The sequence below is a fragment of the Siphateles boraxobius genome, unplaced genomic scaffold, assembly GCF_051911475.1.
Source record: "Siphateles boraxobius isolate OS27281-9 unplaced genomic scaffold, OSU_SipBor_1 46, whole genome shotgun sequence".
Taxonomy (NCBI): Eukaryota; Metazoa; Chordata; class Actinopteri; order Cypriniformes; family Leuciscidae; genus Siphateles; species Siphateles boraxobius.
The window spans coordinates 1819486-1831612 of NW_027509097.1; the positions used below are offsets into that span (position 1 = coordinate 1819486).

General features: G+C 39.4%; 1 protein-coding gene across 1 annotated transcript in view; it reads right to left on the reverse strand.

Annotated features, from left to right (window-relative positions):
* tcerg1l (transcription elongation regulator 1 like) overlaps window positions 1-12127 on the reverse strand; it is an 87735-nt gene that overhangs the window by 44294 nt on the left and 31314 nt on the right. The window lies entirely within an intron of this gene.

A 12127-nucleotide genomic window follows, 5' to 3' on the forward strand; every position in this document is an offset into this window, starting at 1 on the left:
CCACTCCACCTCTACCATGCCTGCTTCCTTTTATTCATGATTCTGCCTTTAGAATGTATATGAGCACAGATGATAGCATGGTATAAAAATATATAGAATCCAAAAAGTCGAGACATGCTGCTGCTTTGCAATGTTTCCGAGATCTCATTCGTGATTTTACTTTCAAACGGGCCGTGAAGTGGTGTGTTCAAGACTCTCCTTGATGCGGACTTGAGTATATTCCGCTGAGGAACCGGAGTGAAAAGCTAAACAGAGGGCAGAGATTAGGACATCACCCACAGAGATTAGACCCTCATCTACTTTGACAGCCAATCAGAAGCATAGCTTGAAGATTCGTGAGGTTTTCCCCCACCTTTTGATGATAACAATTTGAAAGGGAATTTTAATGTGAAGGCTTACAAAGGGACAGATATAGAGGAAAGGAGTGACCCTCTTCAAAAGTCCTAAGAAGAGTCAAGAACTCTTTCAGCGGACCAGGAGGCACTGCTAATAGCTTTCTTTTCTCCGTACAAACGATAAGATACTGGTGGAGTTCACTATTTTAGAAATTGTGAGGGCATCTATCCAGATAAGATATGAGCTCACATTAAAAAAGGGAGACAGTAGGAACAGAGAAGCGATAAGAGTTTTATTCGGCGGCTCAGAGAAGCCTGGAACTTGCCAGGCTAAATTGATTTGGGTGTTGGTGAGTAATTGTGAGTGCTATGGGAAACTGGTTTGCAGCAAATCTGTAAAGTCTCCGACTGTTCAGCATATCAATGTGAGAATCAATGTCTCAGTGATCTACAGGAGGGCTTTCTCAAATTGTCAATTAAGCAATAACATATTCCTTCAGAGAAAATGGTAATTATCGGCTCTGTTGGACGTTTAGAAAATAAATTCATCCACCCTGATGACCAGCTATTTAGAAGATACAAACACCTAAAATTTGACTAAAATGTAACATATTTTGCTGGAAATTAGATATTTGGTATCAGTGTAAGAAGTGTGACAAAAAAAAACCCTGCTAATTAGACTTCATATGAACAGACTATTGCATGATCACACTATTAAAGTACTGATAGTTATACTAACTAGTCTTTATGCCCTGGAATAAGAATACTTCATTATATGATATCCTGCTTGGCAAGCTGAATAGAGCTACTGATTAAGATTTCATAAATCAAAGGCTCCGTGGCATAAATCTGCTCTTACTTGTGGAAAGAGTCTCCAAACACATCACATCAGACACAGGAATTTAATACAAGGCAAACCAGGGCTTGGATGATTACCAGTCTACCATTTCTGGACATATTTGTTAAAAAAAGAACATCCTGAATTCATGTAGAGGATTCAATACTTCATCTGTCTGTTCATTATTTTCAAGTGAATCACATTACCAGCAAAATTAGCTATGCGATCCTGTCTTAAATCATTAATAAAACACGAAGAGTACTGAAATGAGAGCGCTGTGGCGAGTTCAGCCACCACTGACACAAATGTGCAGTTGCTCAGAAACAAATTACAGGTACTGTTGTTGTGCGTGAGTGTGATGCCAAAACATGGAAATTAATACAGAGTGACAAATCTTTATTTCACAGTGTGATACTGAGTGGCAAATATTCAAATGTGCCATTCGCACATCATCGTATTTCAGTCTGTTGATGTGTGATGCTCACGCTGTCAATAACCTCAAGAAAAAAAAAACACTGAAATGCAGACACGCTTTTGCACCCTTACCATTCCTAATAAAATATTGTATAGTCTGGCTGGCGGTTTCAGTGTAAAAAAGATCATGTTTTTATTTAAAAATATATATTTTGATATATTTGATATTTTGCAACAGTGTCGTCGAATCCAAACATCAAAATGATGGTGATGCCACGTAATTCTTCAAACAGTAGTGTTGTAAACAATATAATTTGTGTGTGTGTGTATATATATATATATATATATATATACACAAACACACACACACACATGCATGTTTTTTTTATCATTTTTATTTTATTATTAATAATGTTTTATTAGTTATTATAAAAATAATGAATAACGATGATAATAATAAAAAAAATTATTGTCTATTCAGTATTATTAAATATTAATATTATTAATCATATTAATTAACATTGTTAATCATTGATATTAACAACTTTTGTTTATATAGATATATATATATACATCAACCTCTTATTGTAGGCTACTTATACATATTCTTCTTTACCCTGTCTGCTATTGGTGAAACAACCACCCCAAATGCACACCACTCAACCTATGGATGTATTTTAAAGTCCACATGAAACTAGAACAGCAGAGAGTATTTTATCATTGAAGGAATTTGAAGGTATAATGACAACTTTGATAGATTTGATAAATCAGGGCTCCATGCAGGGAGTTTCCAGGGGGCAAACTGCTCTTCTAAATGTGGTACCAAATTCATAGCGAACGTCCTCAGAGTCATTAGTGAATCTCTCTTAGTCCAGTCAGAGTGCATAATATTAATGAAAGCTGTGCTAGAGACCTCTCCACTTTAATCATCCTCATCTCTCTCGCTCTTTATCGCTCTCCAGTGACCTTTTCAATCAATTAAAGCTTTAAGGCTGACCTGATCAGTGTGAACAAGAGTAGTACAAGCTGTCCACGAGTCCATGAGGTGGAAGAACTGCGAGCTGCGAGCTGCGGCCAATCACTGTCTGAGCGGAAACTCAACAAAATGTGTACAGGTCTGAGGTTTGTGCAATGTTTTTGAAAGTCTCAAATGCTCACAATGGCTGTATTTATTTTGATCAAAAACAAAGAAAAACAGTAATATTGTGAAATATTATAACAGTTTTAAATAACTGCTTTTTATTTTAAGATGTTTAAAAAAAATCTTATTAAATAACTTATTCCTGAGACCTTCAGTCACATGATCCTTCAGAAATCATTCTATGCTGATTTGCTGCTCAAGAAACATTTCTTATTATTATCAATGTGGATTATTTGATGCATTGAAAGTTCAAAGGAGCAGCATTATTTTAAATAGAAAAATTTTATAACATTATAAATGTCTTTACTGTTGCTTATGACAATTCAATAAATCTTTACTAAATAAAAGTATCAATGTCTTTCAAAAAACAAAACCTCTATCAGTGTTATATATTTAGTAGGGGCCCATTTGATTGATTATATTTTGAGCTGACAAAGCCAAAAGATGGCAAAAAATATATAAATCCATGTCAAGATTTAAAGAGCTGAGAAAAAAAAAGTAGGCACTGGTTAAACATAATATAATACAATATCTTGCCTTTAAAAAATGTTAACGTTGACACACATTTTGTCTGCAGAATGCTGTAGTTATGGCATCTAAGCAGTTTGACCCCTGGACCAGCCCACTACTGTTCTGAGATAAGATTGTAATCAGGCAAATTAGCAGGAGAGAAAAGAAATGTGAAGATTTATCAGTGAAGGTGTTTATCAGAATTCTCAGAAAACTCTAAATTAATCTCCAAAGTGTTATCTCTATGCCCAAGCAGTGAAGACACTTCTTATGTAAATCATGACCTACTAATGCTGCTGTTATCAGACACAATGTATATTTGCATAATTGCCCCCTCATTCAGCAGCCCGGCTTGTTTGAATTTTGACCTTTGGCTTTTGGTGGATCACACCTTGTACAAGTCATGAAAACTCCATGAGTGGCATTTGCATAACAGGAACTTTATCCACGTACCATAAGCCAGGCAGAGACAGAATTACACTTCCAATCAAAAGTGTGGTCAGTAAGATTTTTGAAGAAAAAAATAGTTTTGAGCAAACTTTGAGCAATAATGTTATATTCTATTGATTTCATATGTATTGTTTTCTATGCAATTATGCAGTAAATTTGTCTCAGTTTTGTAAGTTTTCAGATTTTATATTTCTAGTTTTGTTTCTTTTCATATTTATCGTTGCATAACAATAAAGTTGTGCACCCCCATATACTGAGCATGTCGATTTCCAAGTAAAGAGTAGAAAAACACATCTTTAGGTGTGAGCCAAAAAACAACTTCTCTCACATCAGTAAAAAGCATCTATAGACACCATAAGCCTTGGGAATTTGGCAGACAACACATTAGTTCAACTTACTGTGCAACATCTCGACATAAATAGATAAACACCTCTGACACGAACACAGAAAATCAGTTACTCAACTTCATGTTGATACTGTAATCTAAAACTTTTTGATTTCTAGTCATACAATACTCTTCCTCTATCATTTAATTGCAGGGCGGAAAAATTGCTTTGACAACAATGGAGTCACATTCAGGGCATCAGTTGAAAGCTTAATCTCTAAGCACAGATGTGTAGGACTCCTGTAATTCAGGCATTTGAAGAGAGCTCAAAGCCGCCTCCATTGGCATTAAAGGACTCCCCCCGCAGCACTGGCACTAACAGAGAGCATGATAAATAAGTGACTAAACTCAACTCATGCACATTGATATAAAGGCAACATCTGCTTTCAAAAACATGCATCCATTGCAACTGCCATCAGCATCCACAGACTCCTCGCTGGCTCTATTTAGCTCTACGTAGGAAGCATCATATGCATGCTTCCATCATGAAGGTTGATCCATAGGCAGCATAATTATTCTAAAATACCTTCAGTTTGGCTTAATTCAAAGATAGTATCACATGAAAAGCATGCACTGTGTATCGCTTTCTATCTAAGATAGGGGAAAATGCATTTTAGTTGGCAAGAGAAATGATTTGATGTAAAGGTACTTATAATTTATTAAATACCAAAATGTATTCAGCTCAATAAAATAAAAAAATGACTAGTTTACCTCATATTTGAATGTGCTATGTATTTGTATGTGTTATATAGTTAGTTTAGAGACATGTTAACACCAAACTCTGTTGAAATATCTTTCTTCTCACACATTTCTATAACACTTTATACAAAACAAAATGACTGACATACATAAATAGACAGGTGGAGCTGGGGGAGGTGGAGGATTTCAGAGGAACTCTGAGAGCGTGTTACAGGACTAACTTACAGCAAACAATGAGCCAGACTATATCAATGTTGAGCAAGCAATCTCATTGGCTGCAGGATCAACAGAGACTAATCAGCTTCAGTGTCATGCATTAATAAAGTGAGTTCTTGTACTGTAGATTGCATGTAAAGGACATATCAGCCTGTGCCCTATAGAGGTTCATGACTGAACTAGATATTTGTGCGTTGCAAAACTTGCTGCCAGTGAAAAAAAATCTGTCCCTTAGGAAGTTCCATGTTAGATAAGATGCTGACTTAAAAGTCAGGTGTCTGTAGGCTGTAGACAGCAAGACGTCTCACAACAGGCATTGCAAGAAAAGAGTACCATCTGTGTCTACAGCCTCTAATGAAGTGCTCTTAACACAAACATCTGCAATACATTTTTTGCAAGCTTAAATGTTTGCACTTTATTTTACAGTACGTGCACTTAAGTGTACTTACAGTGTACTTACCTAAGAAAGTACTGGGTTATATAAGTGTTACGAATGGTGGTGCTAAGAAATACGCACGATGAGGAATAACTTTGGAATGAAGACTTTACTGAACAAACACATTAGAACTAGGAGAAACTCTGGAGAAACACAAGCAAACATCAATAAGAACCGACAGACACTAAGGGAGAAAACAGGGTATAAATATACATTTGGCAAACAAAGAGAAATAATGAGATATTTAATGACACACAGCTGAACCAAATGAACTAATGAAGACGATGATGATGGAAACTTTGGGTGGCGGGAAACTGAACAAAATGAACACAGAAGGAAGTCCAAAAATAAACAGACATGTAACAATAAGGTTTGGTATAGGGGCAGTTTCAGGGTTAGTCCCTAGTTATTAACCAGTTATTGTAATTACTATAATAAGTTCATAGTATGTCCATGGGAAACAGGACTGTAAAATGAAGTGCTACCGCTTAAATATGCATTCAAAATGAATGATAAAAAATTGAAACATTAAAAATTCATAACATAAAAATGTCTATTTGATATATTTTTTTACATTTACATATAGCCACTTATAGACATACAAGAACATCAACATTTTAAATATTGAATCACTCACACAAAAATATATAAAAACTTATAAATATTGAAATGTTAATTAAATTAATCCTGATTATTGTGGCACTTAAATACAGTGTTGTGTTGAGATGTGATAAGGTGCAATCTTTGATGAGCCTAATTTATATAGAAAGGAGTGATAAAAACGCACTGCATTGGTATTTCCAGTTATTTAGCTCCCTGTTAAACTGGATTGTGGGTAAATTAATTAGACTGTCTTATATAAGTTGCAATCCTTAAACACGGCATCCAGAGAGAGCCATACACCTCCATTATCTTCCCTTACACAAGAATTACAACGCCAACTACAATTCGAATGCAGTTAGGGTTAGGGTTAGGTTACCTAATACAGTTACCACGGAATCAGACAAATATACATAGCTAAATTGAATTAAATTAAAAAAGCCTTATAGGGTTTGCTGGCCTGCTTGCTTTAATGTTGAAGAAAGAAGGCTAAAAGGAATAAATTCAAGGGGAGGATTCATGTCATCCATACGGGGCATATTAACAACCACAGCCACATTTCCTATTGATTCACGGCAGAGAATTCATACCTCACACCCACATACAACACTGGAGGTGAAAAATACATACATTTGCTCATAATATATAGATCTACACTCACAATCATGTACACACTCGTATTGACACTCATGCATGGGTTTTCACCTCAGGCATTCCACAAGCAAGAGGGACTGAACAAGTTCACTGAACAACAGATGAAGGAAACAGTTAATCAATATGCATGAAGGAAGAGAAACAGACAGAGAGAAAAAGAGTGGAAAATAAAAAGGATACGCTCTGTCTGTTTCCCTAAATAAACGTCCGTACTTCTTTCAGTTCAGTCATTATGCACTGACCCTTGATTTAAACCGGTCCACTTCAGCAAAGTGAAACTCTTACTTTTTGAAGAATAATGGGAACACTGCGGTAAGAACAACACCTAAACAAGCTCAGCAAGTAGATGGTTGCTCAAGCAGCAACATTTCTTGTAATTGCTTGGGGAAGTCCAAACCAACAACCATAAAACCCTCAAATTTCCTCTCAAATCGAATAAGTCTGCATGAAAGCACTGTACACAAACACGCTAACTTTAATTTTTTGCACTTTAAAACCTTTCCTTTCATGTGTGCTAAGTTTAAAGTGAAGGAATAAAACAACATGCAGACTATTTCTGACAACCCAGGACTAAAAAAAATGTGACATTAGCATAACCAAAGGCATTTGCAATTACAATTCACCAATTAGGACATCAGAAGCTTTGTGAGAAAGCAGGCCTTCATTATGAACCCAAGAAACATACCAAGTGGGTCAGACAAAACAACACAAAGCATGTTGGTTTAAACTTGAGCCAGAAGAAAAAAGCTGAACCAATGATGAGGAGAGAGTGTTGCTGGTATAGTTTGGTAAAAAGACAGTTCAGTGCACACCAAACAGGAACCAAGTTTGGTTTGCACTAAATAATTAGTACATTAATCAACTAAAATAAATCAACAGTCAAGCTACAAACAAAAGGTTGCTCATAATTTAATCATTTTTTTGTGATTCTTTCTCCAGATTTCTTCATTAACTCAACTGATTCATACAAACACACTGATTCATTCAGAAGTGAAATAAGTAACTTTCCTTAAAAGTGAATTATTGATTTCCATTACACGAGAGTAGATGTTAAAACTTCATGCTGATTTGTACTCGGCTTTCGCCAAGATAAGCTCCAACTAAGACATAGCTTTACAGTAACCTATGCTTCTCCATCCATTTACGCTTCTTTCCATATGGTGAGGTAAATCTCCTTCTGTCTAGTGTTGACACGTGTCAGCACACACAACGGCTGCAACCACAGTGCGGTCCCCCCATGACAACAGTCTGGATTGAGCTGAGTAGGGGACATCTCTAGGGTCTTCAAGTGCGCACCTTCCGTCCTGAGTGTTTCGTCGACTAGCCCACGACACCTCAAGAGGGCTCGACAGTGACTCTGGCGTTCCACTGGTGCGTTAATATGCAGTTTCAGTGGCAACGGTTCCATATGGCATACCACCTACCGCAAAACACAATATCTGCCCAACCACCCGTCATTGACGCATTATACACAGGAACGTAATGACTGTAAATACTATACAACCTATACAAATAAACCAACAGACTCTTCAAGTTTTCAAGAATTCTACGAAACCGTAGCATGGCGGCCTGTACACAGCCAGCTAGAATCTTTCCGTCTCAACCACAGCCAGTTGCTGCTCCTTTCTGCTGCTTCAGAGAAGTTCTTTACTGTTCGACGCAACTCTTGGCCACTGAATCCGACTTCTCTGAGGAACCGGGTTGTAGAGTGTGCCACAAAACCTCGACAACCCACTTCCACTGGATGAACCTGGACTCTCCATCCTCGCTGTTCTGCTTCAGTGGCCAGATGAGCATCCCGCAGGTTCTTCCTCTCATATGCCTCATCTACCGCATCCTCCCATGGCACTGTTAACTCTATCAGTTGAACAATGCGTGCTGATCCAGACCACAAAACAATATCTGGTCGTAGGTTAGTGGTGGCAATCTCAGGTGGAAAAATAAGCCGTTGATCAAGATCAGCCAGCATCTTCCAGTCCCTAGCACCTTACAGTTGTCCTGGGCGAGAATTGGTGTTAGCACCTTTTCTTGGTGGTTGCTCGCCTGGGCGGAGGAATATTGTCTTCTGCGTGTAATGTTTTGCTAGAACAGGCGGCAACTTATTGGTCATACTACGCTCGCCTTCCAATGCTAAAGCCAAACATCGCAATACTTGGTCATGGCGCCAAGTAAACTGACCTTGGCTAGGAGCCACCTTACATCCTGCCAAAATGTGCCTTAATGTGGCAGGTGATGAACACAATGGACAAGAGGGATCCTCTCCTACCCAGAGGTTTAGGTTCTGCGGTGATGGGAGAACATCATATGTTTACCTAATAAGGAAACTGATCCTACTCTCTTCCATTGACCAAAGGTCTTGCCAGCCCATTTTGCGTAGTTCCACACTCTCCCATCTCATCCACTCTCCCTGCTTGGCCTGGGAAATGGCCTTTATACATCTCATCCTCTCCTCCTGCTTTCGCACCTCGTTGACTACCAGCTTCCTCCTTTGAGCTGGACCTGCCTTGTGCCATTTAGGAGGAGCTAAACTGAGCCCAAAACCCCCTCTTCCATGCTGTACCTGTTATCACCAGAGTTTTAGTTTGCCTGGTAGAGCACAGCTGTTTATGCTCTTCAACCCTTCCACTGCTTGTCGTCTAACTTCTCCCACTCGAACTGTGTCCTTTAGACCCTCATCGTACCATCTCCCAAGACTCTTCACTGGCTTCTCAGAAACTGTTGGTATTGCCTCACCATTAATGAAGAATGTTTTATCTACTACCTTTCCATTAACTATCGAGATGCTCTTTGATTTAGAGGGCTTAAATTGCATTCGTGCCCATTCGATATTATCTGTTAACTTACCCAATAACCGATTAGTGCAGGCTACTTTTGTAGTCATGGTTGTCATGTCATCCATGTATGCTCTGATGGTGGTAGTCGCGCCCCGGAAGCCAAGCGCTCTCCTCCTACTACCCATCTTGATGCCCTAATGATTACTTCCATTGCCATGGTAAAAGCCAGTGGAGAAATGGTGCATCCTGCCATTATTCCAACCTCTAAGCATTGCCATGCGGTGCTGAATTTTGGAGTTGAGAAACTAAATTGCAAATTGCAAATCTCCAAAATAGGCTTTCACTAAATTTGTTATTGACATTGGTACTCTAAAAAAAATCAAATGATGCCCACAGAAGCTCATGTGGCACTGAACCATATGCATTAGCCAAATCCAGGAATGTCACATGGAGCTCCTTTCTCTCCTTTTTAGCTGATTGAATTCGTTGCCAGATAATATTGGTGTGTTCTAAGCATCCTGAGAACCCTGGAATGCCCGCTTTTTGAACTGAAGTGTCAATGAAGCCATTCTTTAATAGGTAGGTTGACAATCTCTGCGCAATAATGCTGAAGAAAATCTTACCTTCGACGTTTAAAAGTGAAATAGGACGAAACTGACTGATGCTTGTAGCATCTTTTTCTTTAGGTATAAAGACTCCATCTGCTCGGCGCCATGCTCTAGGTACAACCTGCTTTTCCCATGCCACTTTTATCAATTTCCACAGAATTCGTAGTACTCCTGAAGCACTCTTGTACATTCTGTACGGAACTCCATTAGGCCCTGGAGATGATGAAGCCCTTGCCTTTCTCACAACCTGCTCTATCTCTTTCCACTTTGGTGCACAGACCTCCATTTGGTATTCTGGTGGATTGATAGGTGGGATATCTGACGGAATTGACATAGGCTCATGCCTTTTTGCATCTGTATGCGTTTCCTCCAAATATATCTCTAGCTCAACCCTAGATGCTTTTAAAGTGCCATTCTTCTCACTGGTGAATAACTTCTTTACGAATTTGAATGCGTCTTTACAGAAATTAGCCCTTGCACGCTCCTTCTTTTTGTAGCGTTTCCGTAGGCGCTCAGCTCTGCGTAATGTTGCAAGCTTATCTTTTATGGCCCTTTGTAAGAGATTGAGTCCCTCCTTCTGACTTTGTTCTGCTTTTTTCCATTGCTTCCTCAGCTGTCTCCTTTCTCTAACTAACCCTTCAATTTTCTGCTGCCGTCTAGATACAGCAGGAGTAGTTTGTACTTTTTCCTTCCTTTTTTCCACAGCAAACCTCTCACTTCCATATGCGTAAATGATGTCCCCAAATGTATCCAGCTTCTTTTCAACTGTACCAGTTAATCTTTCCAATGCAAAGCATAGATCTATGTTTACCGTGTCCCATGCAGTTTTCTCACAAGCTCTTGGCTATCTAACTCCAGGCCTATGCCCGTTGAGATTCTTTTCTCTCTTATGCTGGTTAGTCTGAACGGGTTCACAAGTATCAATGTGTTCATCACTAACTGTGCAAACCCTCATCTCCTCTATGACAGGGGTACTGATATCCTGCGAACTGTGGTTTGCTTCCTGTCGCTGGATTTCATTCGACTGACTTGAGTGACTTCGTAAGAAGTACTGATCAATGCGAGGCCCTTGTCCCTTCTCCCTCAAGCATTTCATTTTCCCTTGATGAATCTTCAACCCCCTGACCGTTGTCGCCTTGCTCCAGCCACAGACACAAGATTGGAGTTAAATGATTTTGCTAACTGTAGAACCTGAACTATTCTTTTGTGAAGTACTCTCCATACTCATATCCGTTTCCTTTCCAACGCCGTTAACCATGTTGTCCAACATTGAGTCATCTTCCGCCCCTGCTCTCGCAGACTCTAGGGGTATTTTTCTCTTTAATTTGTCAGAAGCCTTGGGCGGGTGTCTCCAGCATCCTGTAAACACAGAGTTGGATACTGACGACAAGGCTAACTAACCCTTACCAGCCCCATTGGGGTCTCTTTCCTCCTGTCAGCTGTCTCTCCAGGCTGTCACAAGGTCTTTCCCTTGTTGCCAGTAGCACTATTCACTGCAGTCACTGGACGTATCCAGATCTTCATGATTTCTATTACACGAGAGTAGATGTTAAAACTTCATGCTGATTTGTACTCGGCTTTCGCCAAGATAAGCACCAACTAAGACATAGCTTTACAGTAACCTATGCTTCTCCATCCATTTACGCTTCTTTCCATATGGTTATGTAAATCTCCTTCTGTCTAGTGTTAACCGCTTCAGCACACACAACGGCTGCAACCACAGTGCGGTCCCCCATGACAACCGTCTGGATTGAGCTGAGTAGGGGACATCTCTAGGGTCTTCCAGTGGGCACCTTCCGTCCTGAGTGTTTCGTCGACTAGCCCACAACACCTCAAGAGGGCTCGACAGTGACTCTGGCGTCCCAGTCACCCCCCTCCGTTCCCCACTCAACTCAGCCCAGCTTACTGACCTCTACATCCCTCCTGCTGCTGAGACCTAACCACAATCTCACAATCTCTCCGCAACCCAACCATACGCGCCAACCCGTTTGACTAAGGCTGTCGAGCCCCACTGGTGCGTCATTGAATCATTCACTCATCAGATTTGGTCAACAACACTGATTATTT